At 48.3% G+C, this 19,091-nt stretch overlaps 1 protein-coding gene across 33 annotated transcripts in view; it reads left to right on the top strand.

The window, feature by feature from the left end:
- The first annotated feature begins 2,164 nt into the window (after positions 1–2,164).
- PPFIBP1 (PPFIA binding protein 1) overlaps positions 2,165–19,091 on the top strand; it is a 110,973-nt gene continuing 94,046 nt past the window's right edge. For 11 of the 33 annotated variants that reach the window (XM_080581990.1, XM_080582022.1, XM_080582009.1 and 8 more), the window contains exons 1-2: positions 2,165–2,325; positions 8,330–8,434. The gene's annotated coding sequence lies outside the window, so the exon portion shown is untranslated. Of the gene's footprint in view, positions 2,326–4,225; positions 4,304–4,464; positions 4,570–8,329; positions 8,435–14,313; positions 14,511–19,091 lie in introns of those variants that run through there. The other 22 variants (XM_080582013.1, XM_080581997.1, XM_080582012.1 and 19 more) reach the window with 6 other exon arrangements.

The raw sequence follows: 19,091 nt of genomic DNA, 5'->3' as shown, positions 1-19,091 counted from the left end.
AATTGAAATGTGGATCACTAGAAGTCATCAACACTCCCAATTAACCAGCATGAGTCACTTAAACTGTAAAATGAGATAGTGATGCCTGTGAGTGTTGCAAGGATAACCACATTAAAAACTTTAAAAAACAACAAAAAATGTTTATCATTCAGGAGGAAGGTTGAAGCAAAAACACAAAGTAGATACACCACAGATTTAATAAGAGTTCTATTAATGGCTGTTTTGCAATGGGTTTAATCTGCTCTTGCAGTTGCTGCCAGTGGATGGCACAGTCCTGCTTGTGCCCCTGCCCCTACGCTCCAAATACCGGCTTTGCAGCAGGGATCTTGGGGGCCTGATCCAACTGAAAAAGTCATTTTTTTCACTCATTCAGACCAACCCAACCCAACAGGGTGGCTCCTGTGAGGCTGGCAACCTGATGAGGGGACAGAGTGATGCCCAGCTGGGTAGTCAGGCAGTGCTGGAGCAGCTTACATGCGAACCCACGTCCCTCCCTGTACAATGCTGTCAATGCATAAGACTCCTAGCACCACATTCGTAAGACAGTGTAAGTCAGTATCTGTTGTACCTTCAAAATGCCTCTGCAGCTCTTGAAATACTGGGCTTAACACTATTTATTGATTTGCAACCACAGTAAGCAAGGGAAAAGATATTTCCTTTCACCTGCTCAAGCAATGAAAAATGTTAGAAAACACTCTGATTTGTCATGATCTCCCACAGCCTTCACAGGAGGGACTTCTGAGATGCTTGCATTCTCAGATACCACATTTTCACAAAGGTAGAGAAAATCAACCTTTCCTTGCAAACCAGCCTCGAGCAAAAAAGGCTAAACTATTTTGGGAGATGAGAGATAAGCATTTCAGAAAGCCTTATCAGAGATGTGTCTTAACTTGCAAAGGTATTTTCTTTGATGCAAACAGTTGTTTGAAATGTTCTGTCAGCTCAGATTTGCTTTCAGATGAATCTCACTTGTATGCCGTCCTAATAAAGCTCTTCTGAATTACTTTAATAAGAACCCTCACTTTCTGAATTAGTGTTAAAAAAAAAAGAAAAGAAAAAAAAAAGAGGAGTTACCAGAGTTACCAGAAATGAATAGTTGACTCAGAAAACTGACTGACAAGCATGGAGATCAACAGTTGTTCCAACAGCTTGCTATGGTGCAAGTGAACACCAGTCATCTCTCATCAGGTCATGTCTCATCAGGACAAAGGATGGAGAGCTCGACCCAGGAGCCCGGCACTAGTGTGTAGCCAACAGCAAGCTGCAGAGCAAAACAGTAACATTGACAGCCTCAATGAAGGTTTGAGAAAATGGGCAAAAAGACCAACTGTAGAAGGTGATACAGCAATGTCAAAAACTGTAGTTAGCCACCAGAGTTTTGAGATGGAAGAACTAGAAGATACAAAGGAAGACCAGGGATTAGTAACCATGTGGCTGCCTTTCCTTCTCTAATTGCAGCCTAAGACTTGACCCCTCTTGAATCTGTGATGTACTCCAGCTTTGTGGCCAACCCCACAGGCTGGTAACCTGCCAGAAAAAAGGTGTTTTGCATCAGCTTTTCCTCTCTGTAAACTGTGCTTGAACAGTGAATGGCACGCTCCAAATCAGGTCGAGAACTCAAAATGTTTACTTTCCATGTGGTTCTGAATAGATTTCACATTTTTTTTAGAAGTTACAGTCAGAAACGATGCACAACCAAACCACTTTTCCACATCCAAAACGATTAAATTAAGCGCTTTGTCTAACCCGTCCTGTGGAGGAGGGGACGGGAGGAAGAGCTCCGGGAATAAAGAAATTTGGCGTCAAGTGAATCCCGAGCCCCGGCTCTGCGGGTTGACCTGGCCGCCAGGCGCGCAGGGCCGGTGTTCTCCCTCCGGCCAACGGAGCTGGGTGCCGCGACCGACGCTTGGGGCTCTCCAGGAGCCGTCCGAGGGATGCGGAATAATATCTCAGCCCGGCGGCAGAGAGCAAGAACCGGCAGCCGAAGCGCGAAGTCGGCAAGAGAAAGCCGAGGGCCACCCGGCACCTGGGGGCTGGGGCTGAGGGACGGCGGGGGGGGGGCGACCAGCGCCTCTCCTTACCCGCCTGCCTCCGCCGGCCGAGTGACTGCGGTGGGGCCCAATCAGGGCCCCAGCCCGGCCCGGCGCTGCCGCCCGCCCCGTCGGGGAGGCCCGGCCCCGGGGCGGGGAGCGAGGCGAGCGGCCGGCGCGGCGCGGTGCGGCCCCGGTGGGTCTTGGCCGCCGTGTGCCAGGCGGGGCCGCCCGGAGCAGGCGGCAGGCAGAGGCGCGGCCGACCTGGGAGTGCCCGGTGCGGCTTCGGGCGCAGGTAAGGGGGAGCCGGGCTACTGCGGGGGGACTCCTGAGGCTCGGCACGAAGCCAGCGTAGCCCAGCTCGGCTGCCCTGTCCCGTCCCGCCGCCGTGCGGGCGCGGAGCCCGGGGCCGCCGCCTGGCCGTGTGCCCCCGGGGCTGGACGGCTCCCGTCCCCATAGGGGGTCTCCGCCGCCTGCTCCCGTTCCCAGAGAGGGGTTCTCTGCCGCCTAACCCCGGCCCCACGGGGCCCCCTGGAGCCTCTGGCCCGCGGTCCTGGCCTGGCTTGGGTGGAGGAGCCCGGCTGCCCTCCCTCCGGGCTGCCGCCCCCGGGCCGTGCGAGGGAGCGTGACCCCGCCGCAGCCCGGCTGGAGCTGAGCTGGAGTCGGCCCTGGTGAGCGCCCTAGAGCTGGCTTGCGTGCCCGGAGGAGCGTTTAGGGATGTTTTGGGGAGCGGGAGCCTCTGCTTTCATCGGTGCAGGCTGTGGTGGGACGGTGTAGTTAGGAGTGCTGTGAAACTTCGGCTGGGAGTCGTATCCTGCACGAGCAAATGTGTTTTGATTTAAGGCCTGGGGTTCTTACATCCTGTAATTATTTTTTCTAGGTCTGTTTCTTTTAGTTCTGGGACTTAGGCGAGCTGAAATAGCTGTGCTAGCTCACACTGTGGCTGAGGCGCAGCTGTAGCAGTGAAAAGGTGCTTTGTACCTATGTAGCTGTTTCCACGGGAAGAAATAAGCTAAGCCGTTAAGCGCTTTGCTGCGGTATAACATCATGCTTGTGCTCTCCTGTGGAAGTGCAGTGCTGATGATTTGGGGCAAACACAAATGAAGTGTTTGGGACGTGCATTCGGTTGTGTCTGGAGCCTTCAGACTCTGCTGGTTCTGTTTATTTCAGCCCAAGCTCGGATACTACCAGCAGCAAAACGTGTGAGCTCTGGCATGTATTGAAATGGCAGCACGATTGAGCAATGAGTGTCTGCATCCAAAAACTAAGCAGCAAAAATGGGTCACTTGGAGTGAGAATATTCTTTGTGCTTACATGATTGAGTATCTGACAGCAAGATGTTTCGGTGTGCCAAATCCAGATTTATTGCTTCTATTAAAGGTAGCAGCCGTTGCTTGAGGATTTATGTTTGTCAAGGACAAAAGTGGCTTGCAGTTATAATAAAAACGTGAACACAGATTTCAGTAAAACTGGTGAGATTCATGAGGCAGCGCTACAGACAGGTTGCAGGGGCATCCCAGAAACCAGGAAAACTGAAATCTGTTTTAAGTTTTGGTTCCAAATATGGCAAGCGTTTTGGTCTAGAGAGACTTTTTTGTGTTGGTAGGAAGCGAGGAGCTGCAGCACTCCACACTTTGGGTGGAAGCCATCCTGGGGGAGTTTTGACAATAGGATTTAGTGTAATTTCTTGAAAAGCTGTGTGGTGTAGATCAGCTCCTAGAAGCAAGGGGAATTGTTTGGTGTGCCAGTGAGAGACTGACTCAGTGTGTGCTGCATGGCTCTTAAAGAGCGATGTTGCCATGCCTGGAGTATGAAGCTGCTGTTTCTCTCCTCCCTGAAAGCAGCGTCAGCTGCACGTGTGTGCCTGGCTGCAGAGCTGGGCCCATGAGAGCCGTCTCTCTTTCCAGCAGCATTGCTCCTATTCTGAGGCACCGCTGCTTTTGAGCAAGGTGCTGTTAGGTATTCAACAGCTGCTGTAACTCTGTCAAGAGCCCAAGTCAAAATACGTTGTGCCAGATTCAGACACCTCCTCAGCTTCGGTGAGTTTTGCCCTGGGTTTTCATCCTGTGTGCTGGCTCAGTTCTAGGTTTAGCAGATCAGCTGAAGAACGTTTGAGCTGCTCTGTCCTCTGCACGTGTCCACAGCAGATCGGTGCTGTGGAAGAATCTGCGAGTAACATTTCTGCTTCCATGCAGGGTGGAGTGCCTTGAGGTCAGGGATGTCACATGGGGCAGAAGGCTCTGCTGAATGTCATCTTCTGTTCCTACATAGAGGCGAGTCATGTTTCTGCTTTGGGCTGTGCTGTCTGTTGCGGTATAAAATGTGTGGCGGGAAGTAATGGGGTTCTGATTAAAAGATCTCTGGAGATGTACTGGGAGACTTTGCTTGCGAGCTGTGTCTGTGAGGATAACTGTTGGCGTTTCTGAAATTACAGCCATTCCCAGGACGCTGAGGTTCGTTCTCACCTGGTGCTGCCAGCGTGGTCCCATCGCTCACCGGTGATGAGGAGGACAACATCTGCTCTCTGATCACCAGTCGGGTCAGGATGGTCTGAGGAGAGGAAACACTGTGCTGATGTGCATGGTCCCACATGCTGCAGGAGGTTTTGTCTTAAATCTGCCAGAGTAGGGTGTCTGTGGTGTTTCTGCCTTACACTGCATCAAGGAGTCGAGACAGTTTCAATGAGGAGAAGCGTACTCCTCTGAAGTAAGAGATCTGGAACAAAGGCGGCTTGCTTACTTTCTTAACAGTGATCTGATGGCATCAAAATGTACCTCTGGCTTACTGAGTACAAGATAGTGCTGCTGCAGACCCGTTAGAGTTACTAGTTTCCTTTGTGGTGCTTCAAATCGTGTGTTGTCTGTGATGGCGAGGGAGCACAGAGAGGTGCCTGTGTCACAGGTCTGATATGACAGTCCAAAACGTGCCCTTGGCCCCTGGGATTCGGTAAGAGGACTGCAAGAAAGTAAATGCTTGTTCCTGGGGAGTCTGTTGGTTTGGAGTAGTTTTTGGTAGAGAAAGAAATAGCCCAAATATCTGACAGGATTCAGGGAGACAGTGGAGCATCCTGGAAATTTCTGTGGTGTTAGAGTTTGGTGAAGCCCCTGTCCCACTGCTGACAATCTCCATGCCATTTGTTAAGGTGCTGGTGACCTGTGCCTCAGCTCCTAAATGGCAATGTGCAGGTTAGGTTGCTATACCTGAGGTGGCTGCTTCTCATCCACCTATACCTTTGTTATTTTCTGGCTTCAAAGCAAAGCTCAAGTTTTGTTACTTCTTTAAAGATCTGTGATTATGTTCTGGCCTATTTCTGTACGGCCTCGCTTTGGCAGGCAGGCATTGTTGTGTTTGCTCTTCTTGTGTGCAGCTTCTGTGTACAGCTGTGTATTAAGAATAAATAAAAACACTTAATACCTTAATAAATAAAACCACTTAGTACCTTCCTAAATTTAGGCTGAGTGGTGTTCCCCCCATTTGTCATTGTGAGATCCCATTAGTCATCTCACTAGCGACTCTGCTCTTGGATGCAGTCCAAGAGAGGTAAACTACATTGCCTTGCCTTGTGTTTACTGCTGGTGTCTACACCCAGGCACTCACTTAACATCTATTCATCATCTGCTATGAATTCACACCCTGCCTTGCCCTGCTGTATATCCGTTTGTGTGCCCAGAGCCCAGGTTACGTGTTGTGGTGTCTCCTTAACAGAAATACCATGTCTTGTTCTCCTCCTGTGCCAGTCTTTGCATGTGTGCTGGCTGTTCTGGCTGCAGCGGGACAAGGGCATCAGCCTGCCCTGTGCCTTGGTAGGACAGTGAGCGATATTGCTGGAAGGATCTCTGCTGAACAGATGATCTGTGAGTGGAGGATCTCAGAAATCAACAACGTTCACTGTTCAGATAGCGCTTTGAAGACAGTGGTTTTATGAACACTAATCTTTGTAGCCTGTCATAGGAAAGACAGTGTGTTACTTCTGAGAGATTACATCTCCTGGTTCTTGAGAAGTCAGCACCCAGTCCAGTATTAAAGCTTGGTCCTTTTGGAGGATGGTTTTTCTCTTGCCACAGGGTTGTTATCAGCAGCTGTTACATCTCTAACTTCAGGCGACTGAGAGCTCAACAGATGGGTACGCTGAGCTGTAACACCTATCTTGGTGCCTTTCTGGTAGGATCTTTGCCTTGGCTCTCTCCTTGCTCTGAGTGCCCTAGCAAGGGTGTTCAGCCATGAACACACAGCAAGATGCAGGCAGTGATGCATCAGTTTTCCCCCTCTCTGTTTCCACCCCTCTCTCCCCAGTTGGCTAGTGTTTTGGTCCAGCTCAGGGAGAGAAGACTGGACATTTGTTATTTTTCTAACAGTGTTTGCTGCCAAGATCATAACTTTAATTCTGTGTAAATAATTGAATTTTCCATCAATAATTAAGTCATCACACTGGATTTTCAGTTGCTTGCCCATTGTGTATGCATTGCCCTTGCTACGGGCATATGTGATTTCCTGATACCTTTAACTTCCAGAGCATTTTGCCCCTCTGTGACTTACGTTGTACATGAGGAAAATGTGGTGTTTTAAAGCTTTATGCTTTTTCGAACTGCTCTGCTTCTGTTTCTGTCAGAAGGCCAAGATAAACCAATTATGTAAAGAGCTGATTTCTTTTCTCAGTGGAAATATATTTAGATACAGGTCTTGAAACCGGCCATAGCTGTATTCTTCCTTCTCCCTGTGCCCTCCTTAGCCACCTTCATCTGTAACAGAGAAGGCAGGAGGAGAATGTGGAAGGGCTTGGGCTGTGCAGTCCAGCCTGGCAAACCCAACTGATCCCCAGCAGTTTTTCCCCTGGGTGGGAGTCCTGCACTGTCTTGCTTTTGACTGCTTTGTCCCTCCAGGCCACGAGAGCTAAAGTTTCACCAGTGCTGTCTCTGTGAGAGGTGATCTGTGGGGGGAGTGCCACTAAATCTTGCCCTCATTGCTTGCATGCTGCATCTTTTCCTGCATGTTGTCTCAGGACCACGGGGAACAGCCCCTGGTGTAGAGTAGAGATTTTCTTCTCTTTCATCAAAAGCATGGCACAAGTGTGAATCTTGCTAAAACTGCTGGGAGATGCAAAAGCCAAAACATGTGAGATTACTTAGGCAAGGGAGATTGGATAACCTGTCCGGCACCAGGCTGGTGTCCCACTCTCTGTTAAGGTAAGGCTGCTTGCTGTTGCTCTGCCTCATTAAGCCATACTGGTTGTGCCAAAGAACCAGGGCCAGAGGCCATTTAAGGAGTCTCTGGTTCACGGTGCCAGAAGTAAGACAGAAATAACAAAAAGTCTGACTTTAAGCAGCCATGTGCATGCATCTTGATGGCAGTCACACTTCTGGTAGGCACAGTGCTACAACTCTTGAATGAATAAAATCCCATTGAATGCCATCTGTGAGCAAAGGGCTCCAAGATCGGGTGCACTGGTCCAAAATTTGATTTGTACTTGCATCTTTCTTTGAAGGCTTTTTTTCCTAAATGTTAGTGGAGAACTTACGGCAAAGACTTGAGTCAGCTATTACAGCATCTACAGCATCAGAACTCTGAACTGGGGAATCTTAGCACTGTTAAAGGCAGCCCTATAATTATGTCTCTGATTTAAAGTGTGCTGATTTATGCTAGCGGTTATCTGATTTTTAAAGTTTTCTCGTAACTCCAAATGTGGCAGAAGTGGGAGGACAACTTTTTTCTTGCTGTATTACAGATGTGGGAAAATAAGTGGAAATTATGATGATAATATGGTCTTACATGCCTGTTCTCAAGCTGATCAATTCTGAAACAAAAATCTAGGGGAAAAGTATAGTGTGTAATTAAAATATGAAAGTAGGAGATGACCCCAAATAATTCATAAGACTGCAGTGGTTCTGAAGGGAGATACAACGTTCCCAGACTTTAGCTGGTAACAGAACATAGCTTTCATGTGGTAAAAACAAGCAAGCTGCTGAACAGCCCAGCCCCCATCTCCTCATTTTCAAGTTTTCCCCTTGTAGTGATCTTTTATGAATGACAGAATCAGGAACACACACACACTTATCAAATTAGCAGTAGGATCCCTTCCTGAGGAAGGGTGGTGACTGATCCCGTGACAGCTTTACACGTGGCTGTCCCTGTGCTGTGTGGTGGGCATGGCCTCATGAACCTGATTCGCTTGTGGTTATGTGGTTGGACATCCATGGGCTGAATGACTGGCTTTGTGTGAGGAATAGGACATCTCACGGCAAGTTCTGAAATTCAAATAGAAGGTCCTTAAAAATAACGATGTATTTTTTCTTTTGTCCAAGGAAAGGAATTCAGGGAGTGAATCAGAAGCTGTTCTATTGGCGTTTGCCTCTCGAAGCAGAACTCAGCAGAACTTTGGAACTGGTTTCCCTCTCTACAGCAGTGCGGTACGGTTAAGGTTTGATAACGTTCATGCTTGAAGGGAGTGACCAAGCCATGGCTTGCGCAGGCTGCGTTCAGTTCATCGCGGTAGTTTCTGTGGCTTGTGGTTTATTGCTGGCTACTGCTTTCCTGGCGACCCCTAAGGGAAAGGGCAGGGGCAGCATGCTTGCTGCACACCCAGCAGTTGATCTGAGGTTCCTGCAGTCAGTCACCGACTCTGAGGATGTGCTGGGTTTACTTGGTGTGCTATGTGACACTGAAAGGCTTTTGGCAAGGCAGCTGTTGAACTGAGCAGAACCTCCAGTGTTCAGCGAACTTCAGTGCCATTCAAAGGATCTAGAGTTGTCCAGAAAGTCTAGGTAGGTGTTTTCCTGAAGTCTTGACTTGATATTTTCTCTTTAAAGTATACATACGCATTAGCTGTAGCTATAGGTTCAGGGAGAAATCCAGCCTCAAAGGTATAAGCATTGTTGAAGCAGGTGAGCTATTTTAAGTGGCCTGAATCACAGGGAGTGTAAGTATGGGGAGAATAATGTGCAGGCCCTTGGAGGCTGGTCTCTGTGTTTTCAGAAGTCATGAGATTGGCATGTGAAGGTGTGCGTAGGATCAAATTAAGGTTGTGCAGAGCATGATGCTAATAATTAACATCTGTCTCAACCGGCAGGTGACAAAAAGTATCTTCATTGTACAAAAGCGTTGAGCTGTTGCTGTGTTTCTGAACATAGTTATTATCCCGCATGGCTGTAGCACTGGTCATGGGTTCTACACAGCTCAACAAGGGCACGGGCAGTGTGGGTTTGTAAAAATCACCCTTGCTGTATGGATGCTGCTAGAATCTGTTTTTCCTTAGCCTTGGGTCAGGTACTCAAGTCATGAAAAAGTCCTGCAGAGGTGAAGCATTGGCAAGGAGAGAGGGAGCATGTAGCTAATTGGGATTTCTGCAGTTAGAGTGTAGAGGGATATTAATAGATAACAGCCATGTGACTGCTGTTCTACCTTGCTGTGTAAGGCTTTCTGGTAGATTCAAAGTGTCTTCTCTACCACCTAGCTTAAATGTAGCACTGGTTTATTTTTGTCCATCCCGGAGAAGTGTGTAGAGTGTGTTGCCTCAGAGAGCTGCAGAGAATAGGGTGCAGATGGAGGCAAGGGCATGGATGGGGCCATGCTGGGGAAGTGGTGGCTGTGTGGGGGCCAGGAGCAATCCTGGTGCTGGGAGCAGTGTTGGATTCCCCATCCAAATGTCCATGCTGGAAGGCAGGCTGCTGTGATGGGAGGTGGTGGCGTAAGGAATGGCTCTGCTCCCTCTGCTGCTCGGCTGGAGCCTTTTTGCTCTCCCTCCTCTCATGAAAGCACCTCTGATAGGCTTTTGCTCAATGGGTGGGGAGGGGTGGTACATTGAGGTCCTTTTATGAGAACGAGACAAAAACTTAATCCTCCCAAGATGATGATGTGCTGAAAATGCAAGGTCCTCTGTAGCGTAGCTGACAAGCGCTTTGGGTAGCGTACCTCCTGGGGACCTCTCTGTGCTGCAAGGGGGCCCTTCACGTTTTCTCCCCAGTTCCTGTCCACTGCTGTGCACACAGTGGGGCAAGGTCTGCCTCAGGAAGAGGTGGGCGTGTTGACCAGCTAATCTCTGGGAAAGGCACATGGGAGCTAGGTGCCTCCCAATGGTTTGGGTGCTAGCTTTGTAGTGCCTTCTAACCTGCTTTCAAAACAACATTAAGCAAAGGAGGCATTTTTTTACTCTTAATTTAAATCTGTGGGAAGCTGGTTTTGGTTTAGAGCAGGGATCTGAAAAGGCTTGTCAGTTGGATCTTAGAACCATTCAGCTTTTTTTTTCATGTAACCAAAGTTCATTTAACATGTGACAGCACTTTTAATTTACGTTTTTAAAGGAAACATCAATGGAAAGTTCAGAAATGCATATTTATGTATCTTGGCTAAGCTTGGGTCTAAGAACTTGTTTTTCTTCTTTAAATGAAAGAGAATTTTTTGTCTTAGGTTGGGATTCTTTTCTGTTTTTGTGTTTTTTGTCCTCTCCAGAAAGAGCATATAGTGGCTTACATTAGTCTACCTCTTCCTTCGGGTATGAAACCTGTTATTAACAGGTTCCAACCAAAAGTGTCCTCTCAGAGGTTTCCTAACATGTCCTGTTGGTGTTCCACCTCCCGTGCAGTGCTGGGCAGGTCCATTGCAACCTCTGACAGTGCTGGTATAGAAACTTGTTTCCAGGGGTGTCCACAGGACCCACAGCACAATCAGGAATTTGGACACCATATGAGTGCATCTTTTCTCACTGCCCTTGGTGGGGGTGCAGATGTGCCCCCCTTACACTCCCTAGCCTCGCAGGTGTACGCAGCATAGCTGTGGCTGGGGTGTTTTTAGCATGGGCCAGTCTGACTGCTGCCGAGAGCGGTGAAAGTGCCTTGATGGTCTCTAGACCCTGTGCTTCCACCCATGGCGGCAGCACCCATACGCCCCAAAGGCTGTGATGATGTTTCTCAGCAAGCTTCCTGTGGATTATGAATCCTTTCCCCCTTCCAAGCCTCCACAGGAATTAATGAAGCAGTATCGATGATTCAATTGCATAGATGGGTGAGCGTTACATGCCAGGAGTAGTAACAGGTCCCTCATCCGTGGACATGCTTCTGCAGCAGCGTCTGGCTGGCTGTCCCTCTGTTTGCAGCACTGCTAGAGAGCATCCTTTCTGTTAACAGCTGTGAGGCTTAAAATGCAACGTGGAGATAAGAGCATTGTGATTTGTTTTCAGGGTGGTGCTGGTAAACTTCCTGCAGCTTGGTGGGGAAGATAATCGTGCAGGTTTGGGCTCCATTGTTGTGACTGTGTCTAAGGTGAATATAAGAAAAATATTTTGGTCGAATAGGCTTTCCTCTGTTTTTATCCAAAGGGAAAAATCTGTTATGAGCCTGATATATTGTTCTCATTACTGAGAGTTTCTGAATGGGACCTGAATCTGTAATTACTTGCACGTCCTTATCTGTGTGATGCAGTCTTTTCCAGGTCAGTTGTTTGGCTTTCAGAATCACTTGTCATGACACACGCTCTTAAATCCACATATGCAGAAGTGCTTGATCATAAAGATGTCAATATGGCAAATGGCATTTCTTTTGGAATTGTTTTGGGCATCATGATGGAAATGGCTGCTGATGACCAGCGTTTGTTCTGCTTATAGAAGCTCTAGAGCTGCTGAGGGAAAGGAGGGTGATGTGCAGAGAAGTTGGACAAGACATTTGTCAAAAGGCTTTCCCATAGAGAGGAGGGACCGATCACCTGCAGTGACTGCCACATATGCTGCTTGGGAGGAGAGGGGATGTCTTCTAGCCCTGTGTGGTGATTGCCTGTGTTGATTCAGTGATTGAAAACTTTCCATAGTAAAAGCAGTTCTGCACAATCCCAAACTTAACATCCCCTTCCTTCTTCATTCCATTTGGTGAGTGTTATCAGGCATTACGAAGAGCATTGAAAGTGAGGTTGGAAGCTGGAACCGTGTTTGCCCTGCTGGTGGTGGCAACATTGCAAGGATGGAGTCCTACCACGTCTCCAGAGAGCTTTTTGTTATAGTAAAACCACAGCAGGCCCTTGGAGATCGCCTCCTTTTGTACAGGGTGGTGGCAGGTAGAGCTAGATACATTATTCCTTTTGGACCAGGCTGGGAGGCTGTCCCTCTGTTGCCTGCATGTTACCTAGTGGTGGATGTTTTTTCCTTCTGACTTGGCAGAAGTGCTAAAGCAGTACCTGGAGCTCAGGGCTACCTTCTGCAAGAGGCCTCCATGCTGCTATCTCTTTCTAAAATCCTTTCGAGTCTTCAGCTTCTTGCGCTCAGACCTTGTGGTGCGTAAAACTCCCTCTTCCTCTGCTCTCTTTCAGGGAATTTTTACAAATAAATCAATAGCTGTCTAGTTATGACAGCGAGAAGAAAAAGGCTGTAATGTCTCCATGACTACCTAAAAAGTACTTGCAAATGCTAATGGAAGAGAGTGCCCTACAATTATCCCATACATTCCTTGCATGCAGACTGAAAATCGTTTGCATTAGTTAAGTAATTGTTGCACGCTTGTCGGGTGTTTGGTTACTGCAATAAATTTTTGTTCCTTTAACCTTGTGAGGCTGAAAAAATGAGTTGTTTTAACTAGAAAACTACCTGACCTGAGCTCTTGGTAGATGAACTGATTGTAAATGCACCAGCTAAATCCAGCTTTTTTTCCCCTCGTGTTTCATGTAGCATCTGAAAAGAGACAGCTTGTGGCAAATTAGCTAGGGTAAGACTACAAAAAGATTGAATTATTCCTGTTTGAACAGCTCACAGCGTGCAAGCACTTGCTGGCTGGTTTGTACATAATCTGTATCTTGGATGAGTTTGCCAGAGCTTCTGCGATTGAGAGGAAAGTAAATAATTTCCAACTGGAAACCTTGCCTTTGATGTAAATGATAATTTATTCATTCATCAGTAAAAACACCACGGAGACACGATGAGCAAAAATTGTGGTGAGTCTGTGTTTGAGTGTCTCACAATAAATGCCTGGGCCTGTTTTGTTCTGTGAAGAGAAGATGTTTGACGTGCTGTTCTGAAAAGTCACTTTGCTCCTAGTGAAATACAACGCTGGTATGAAAATGCAGTTGTCAAAGCATATGGGAGGTCGTCCTGTGCATGTAGTTGTGCCTTATGCTGCTCCGCTCACTTCAGGGCATGGCACAAAAATAACAGGGTGCAGAATGAGGTCTGCTGCAGTTAGGCAAGGCTAATCTTACTGTCAGGCACCTGTAGATGCAGAAGTAATTGGGACAAGATAATGTTTCTGTAGGGACTTGCCTTGATACACTGATTTATTGCAGCATCTCTTCTGGAAGGGAGAGACTGAACGGGTAGGGAGGTTACAAACATGTGGCAATAGTTTAGGATTGGTGTCCTGGTCATTCAGGACAGCGCATCCAGCTGGACTAGTGGTGCTAAGTTGGAATTTGGCTGTGATACTGCAGTTAATTCCTCCTCTTACAAAATGTGCTATACCATCTTTTTATGGCTGTGGTGATTCAGGCCTGGCTTCATTGTCACATGTGATGAAGAATCCTGTCGTGCCTTACCTTAAAAAGTGGGGTGAAGTCTTATCCCCTGATAACACTTCCTATTGTAAGGAGACCGAGGCATTTGGCTGAATTAATGATTGACTTAAAAACAACAGAAGAGATCCCTCCAGGCTCTGGGGTTTTGCATCGGGTGTGCTCATCTCGCCGGCTGCCCCTCGCCATCCCAGGTGTGGCAGCTCTCTATCTTGTAAGCTTTCAGTGCCATGTGATCTGGCCAGACCCAGTGCCTCCTGTCCTGTTTGCCACTCCTGGCAGTGATGAGAGGAAGGGGGTCCTCGGCAGCCGACATGTGTGTGACCCCTAGTCACGTTCCCTGCTGGAGGACGGGCTCCCTACCTGCAGCTGTGCCCTGCTGTGTGACCTGCCACTTGCCGTGGAATCCTCTGGTAAGTGCAGAATCCTGTCTTTAATCCTGCTTGTCCAGCTTGCACTACAAAGCCTTGAGGCAGGAACTTTGTCTCCCATCTCCACAGCCTCCTGCCTGGATCTCATCAATGTTTACACAGACATGCAAGGGCAGCCAAAGGTTCTCCGGAGCATGATAGAAGCCATATGTGAGATTAATCCAAATTAAACTGTGTTACACCTTCCACAATAAACAGGAGATTGTAGCACAGATTCAGCATGTTGCATAGCTTTAAGACTATGAAGAACAAAAACTGAATCCCCCTCCAGAAGTTGGCCATGCCTGTATTAGGCTCGAAGAAGTTTTGAGACAAACCAGTGCTCCAAGCTCACTGTGTGGGCGTTTGCGAGAAGCGAGGCTCCTTGGAAGGATTTATGGGAGAGAGCTGTGGGTGCAGCAGTGCCGAAGATGAAGTAAGGGAGCTGAACAAAGCATGGGCCTGCTCAGCATGAATTTGTGGTTGTGGGCTCGTGTGCTCCTCCCTGCAAGAAAGGAAGAGGGCAGGTTGCGTGCCGTGGGCTGGCCTGGAGCTGGTTAGCCTACCTGATGGGATCTTGCTTATCATCCAGGTACGTGTGCTCACTCCGCGTGTTTGACAGCGATAAGAGTGTGTCCCAGGGATATGGAGACCAGGGGGAGACAATCTGGTCGGGTCAGTCTTCAAGTGGGCAGGAGGAGGCTGCCTCGTTGCTGCAGAGCCTCTTGCGGTGCTTGGGGCATGCTGAGGGTTGGTTGGTGGCCAGGCTGACAACAGGGAGCCTGACACTGGCCACAGAAGCAGGAAAGCTTGCTGCTGGGGGAGCTGGCTCTGGCCCTGACCCTTTTTCCCAGCACTGGCGTGAAGGTGTGGTGGACTTCCCAGCAGGGAGGACAGCCTCGGAGGCCAGGATTATTTTCACTGGATGGAGCCCAGGTCACCCACAGGGACATGAAGCTTTGCCGGCTTGCGTCTTTGGATTAGGCACATTTCTCCCAGTGAGCGTTTACGCCTTGCAGAAAGTGACAAGCCTACAAAAATGTGTGCGCTCTGGGCCTGGTGCTGGTGTCAAAAACTGATGGAGGCGAGTGATGGACTGGTGTGCTTCTGGGCTTAAAGAGAGCAGCGTGGCACTCGGAGGGTTCCCAGCACCACCTTGCAGGAGCAGCCCTGGGGGCTGGGAGTGGGGAGGTAGGGGTGCTGTGGAAGGGTTTTGAACTGCAGGTTGGCACGAGAGCTCAGCATGGCTTGTCTGCGGGTGTGAACGTGGCACTATTGCCGTCTGGCCGCCTCCTCTGCCCGCGAGGAGATTGTCTGGGTCTGGTGGGTGCCAACAGGCATGTGACCCCTCTGCGGGGCTGGGGAGGCAGTTTCTGACTGTGAGCTCTGATCCTCTGTGCCCATTGCGCCTCTGTTTGAGGAAAGGACCAATTCGGTATTACACAGTGGGAATCACGCGTTGATTTTTCAAGTGTGCTGCTTAGGAGTAAAGTATAGAGGAAATGCTGCTGAAGGCAAGGAAGGAACTTGCTAACTGCGTCCCCTGTACTTGTGGGTCCCTCCTCCCCTTTGCTGCTTGCTCAGCAGATGAGCATATTAACTGCTTGTGGCTGGATTTCCAGAGAGGAGGCTGCCTCTCGAGACTTCCTCTCGTAACTCACATCTGTGATAGATGCAGGCGCTGTCCGTCAGGCTGTGTGATGATTCCTGTCCAGCTGTGTATGTGTGTAGGGGGGAGAGATGTTATTTTGGCATCTGCAAAGACAACTTGCCTAAAAATAGGCTAAAGCCACGAACTTGTCAGCAGAAGTAGCTGTCCCCAAAGTCTTGCTTGTTGCATCTTTCTTTTTCTTCTTCCCCCCCCCCTTAAGGAATATTTGTTTGGAATATATACTGCGCCTCAGCTTTAGCACAAAAGTTGATTGTGCTGGGGGACTGAACAGCTGCTGGGGTGGACAAGGCCAGGCTGAGCTCTGCTCGTGGCTCCAGGGCTCAGGTATGTTGCTGCACTCTTTTTCTTTCCTTCTTTCGTCCATCTCTCCTCTTTAGGATCCCGAGCTCATCTGAGATGGGGCTGCCCACCTACATGGTGTGCAGAGCCCTCGCTGCATTGGATTATGTTAGCTGGTACCAGAGACCTGCAGATTTTAGGACTGTGAATCAATTGAGTCTATGAGCAGGAGGAGTGGTTGCTTGGCTGTGCTCTTGTGGTTGTTTTCCATTCACTGACTGCGTTGCTGGGATAGTAAATGGTGGTGTTGAATTTCTGGACAAGGCTTTTGGACAAGATCTTGTCTCAAGATGCTCGGTCAACCACCTACTGTAATGCAGAGTGCCAGTCTGTAGTTTTGCAAATTGAAGCTCTTATGATCTTTGTGTTAATTTAATTTCCTGCATAAGACACGGGAGCTAGATGATTCAAAGAAACACTGCAGACACCTAATCCAGGTAGAAGCAGAATTTCCATATGTATGCATGTGCAATACTTAAAGGTTTCCAGTGGCATCAGGGAGAAAGGACTGATTTTTTTTGTGTGTATTTTTATACTACAAAACTTGTCTGTTTTGAAGAAAACATTTAGTTGGTAGGGTCTGCATAATGGAGAACAGTCAAAGCAAGAATGGAGAAAGCATCAAATTAGTATCTTCTCTGGGTGGTGGGAGGGGGGTGCATTGTCTTTTAAATGAATGTAAAACTGCATTCCAGACAGCTTGTGAACAGTCAAGATTCAGTGGTGGTTTTGTGAGCATAAGGGCTATTATTTTGGCTTCCTGGCTGGATTCCAACTTCAGGAATCCTGATTCAGGGTCAAATGCCTCCTTGCTCTAGACAGGCTTCCTGTACTTAAAGGGGGCCTACAGGAGAGCTGGGGAGGGACTCTGTCACAGAGTGTAGTGGTAGAACAAGGGGGAATGGCTTTAAACTAAAAGAGGGTAGGTTTAGATTAGACATTAGAAAGAATTTTTTCACTCAGAGGGTGGTGAGGCACTGGCACAGGTTGCCCAGAGAAGCTGTGGATGCCCCATCCCTGGAGGTGTTCAAGGCCAGGCTGGATGGGGCTTTGGGCAGCCTGATCTGGTGGGAGCTGTCTCTGCCCATGGCAGGGGGTTGGAACCAGATGGTCTTTAAGGTCCCTTCAAACCCAAGCCATTCTGTGATTACCACCTCCTCTTCCTCCTTCTTTTCCATGGGACCAGTAACTCAATCGCTTTTCCACCCTCCAATGTCCATTGCAATTGAGCCTTGCCCACGTGCGTTGAGCTCAATACTGGCTCCTACAAAGTCATGAGTGCTCAAAATAACGCTCTTGCCACCCTTCCTGTGTCAAGTGGCTGAAGAGAAGTATTTGTGGGAAGAGGTGGTCCTGGCTGTGTGTCCCTGTGGAGCAGACCCCTCACACATTAATCGAGCTCAAGTGAACTTGGGCATCCTGTGAAAGGAGGGCAGTGCTCTGGATAGCAGAGCCTGTGCTTGCCAGGACACCACAGGGTCTGAATGCTCTCTGTGGGGTGTGTATTTATACAGAGCACTATGCTTCTTACGTATGTGTATATATAAATACAGCACTGAAATATTACAGTAAATATATGTATATACATGTATAGAGGTCTATATTATAAAAAGTTTAGTTGCTCTCTGAATTTGTCCATAGGGTACAAGGACGTTGTTCCTGCACATCTGTGTGCATGACAGGGGAAAACAGCGGGGCGAACTCGCAGGACTTAGGGTTTACCTGAGCGCTGCCTGCTTGTGCTGCTGCTTAGGTGTTGCTGAAACGCGCTTAGTCAAACTGTTGCCTCTGTCTCGCTCTGACTCAAAAGTGCCACGCTTCAATTAAAGATGCAGATGAGAGGTCAAGCTACAGGCACTGCTTGAATTAATTTTTCAATTTAGACAAGCTCTCTGCTAATTAGTGTGTATATCTAAGTCCTGCAGCAGTTTAGTGCTTTTTGTTCTGCCATTTTCCTTCCCTGCACCCTGCCCTCCTGCTGCACTGCTGTTCAAAGTCTGTCTCATTTCAGAAGTGGCTGCCTATCAATAATCAAGTGATGCTCCTCAGGCTGTGTGTATTATAAAACACATTGTGTGTATAGCTGCTTGTATCATTTCCAAATGCTTTTTGTAGCAAGAGCATGATAATACGGTGTGTTTAATCATGAATTGAATTTACTACGGAGTAGTACTGTTGTTAAAAATATCTAGCAGGACTGAAGCTGGGAGCAAGGATGACACATGCAAGTTACCTGGTTGGCGCACTCACTTAACTCTGTGGTATGAAAGAGCTTTCCTGTCCCTTGTCAAGGGCCTGCTGTCTGTCTTCCAGTCGATCTGTGTGCCCCAGCATGATACACTTGTGTTTGGTACTCTGCTTGCACAGTGTGGGTGTAAGAAGCTCTTCCATCCTGCTGACCTTCCTCATTTCTTGAAGCTTAACGTTACCGGTCATAGGAAGTACAGCTACATGGCTTGGTGCTTCCTAAATTGTTTAAAAGGAGCTCTTGGGAATAAAGGCTCTTATTGCTCTTTTTCTTTGCTTTCTCTTCTGTCTGCTAATAATCTTGGCTTCTTGTTCACCGTCTTTTTCCCCTCTTTAAAAAGACTAGGAAAACAACGGTCTTTTTTTTTTTTGAACTGAGTTTGCTACAGTGTCTGTAGGACAAATCTTTTGCTTTTTCCTGGCTTAAAAATACCTCTAGTTGGAGGGAAACTATAAATCTAAAATAAAGAACACTATAGTTTGGCCCTTCTTTCTTGGTTAGGCACAGAGTGATGTAATGAAGGGGCTACCGGGAGGACCAGTGAGATAAATTGTATGGGTTTGAGGACTTTTTTTCATTGCTTTCCTGGCTCTGCCTTCCAGGCAGCCCCACACTTGGCCAAAGTCAGTCCCCAGCTGCTGCAGTGGTAACTCACGGCTCACCTTTACGTGGGCACTCACCCAACTGATCATCCCCATCGCGGCTATGCTGAGCGAAGCAGGAGGGCTGGCTGACGAGGGGCTGCAGCCCCGTTCCCTGCTCCCCTGTGTCCAGCCCTGAGCAATCCCACCTTGTTTGAGCTGGTGACCCTGCCAGCTGTGCACAGCTGGAGCACAACCTGCTCTCGCCCACATCTTCCTCTCCTGGGCAAGCAGGAGCAAAGAGGGGGCCTGGGTTGGAGGCGACCTCAGGGA

This window comes from Anser brachyrhynchus (assembly GCF_964034855.1).
Source record: "Anser brachyrhynchus genome assembly, chromosome: 1".
Taxonomy (NCBI): domain Eukaryota; kingdom Metazoa; phylum Chordata; class Aves; order Anseriformes; family Anatidae; genus Anser; species Anser brachyrhynchus.
This window is presented reverse-complemented; position numbering and strand designations above follow the sequence as displayed.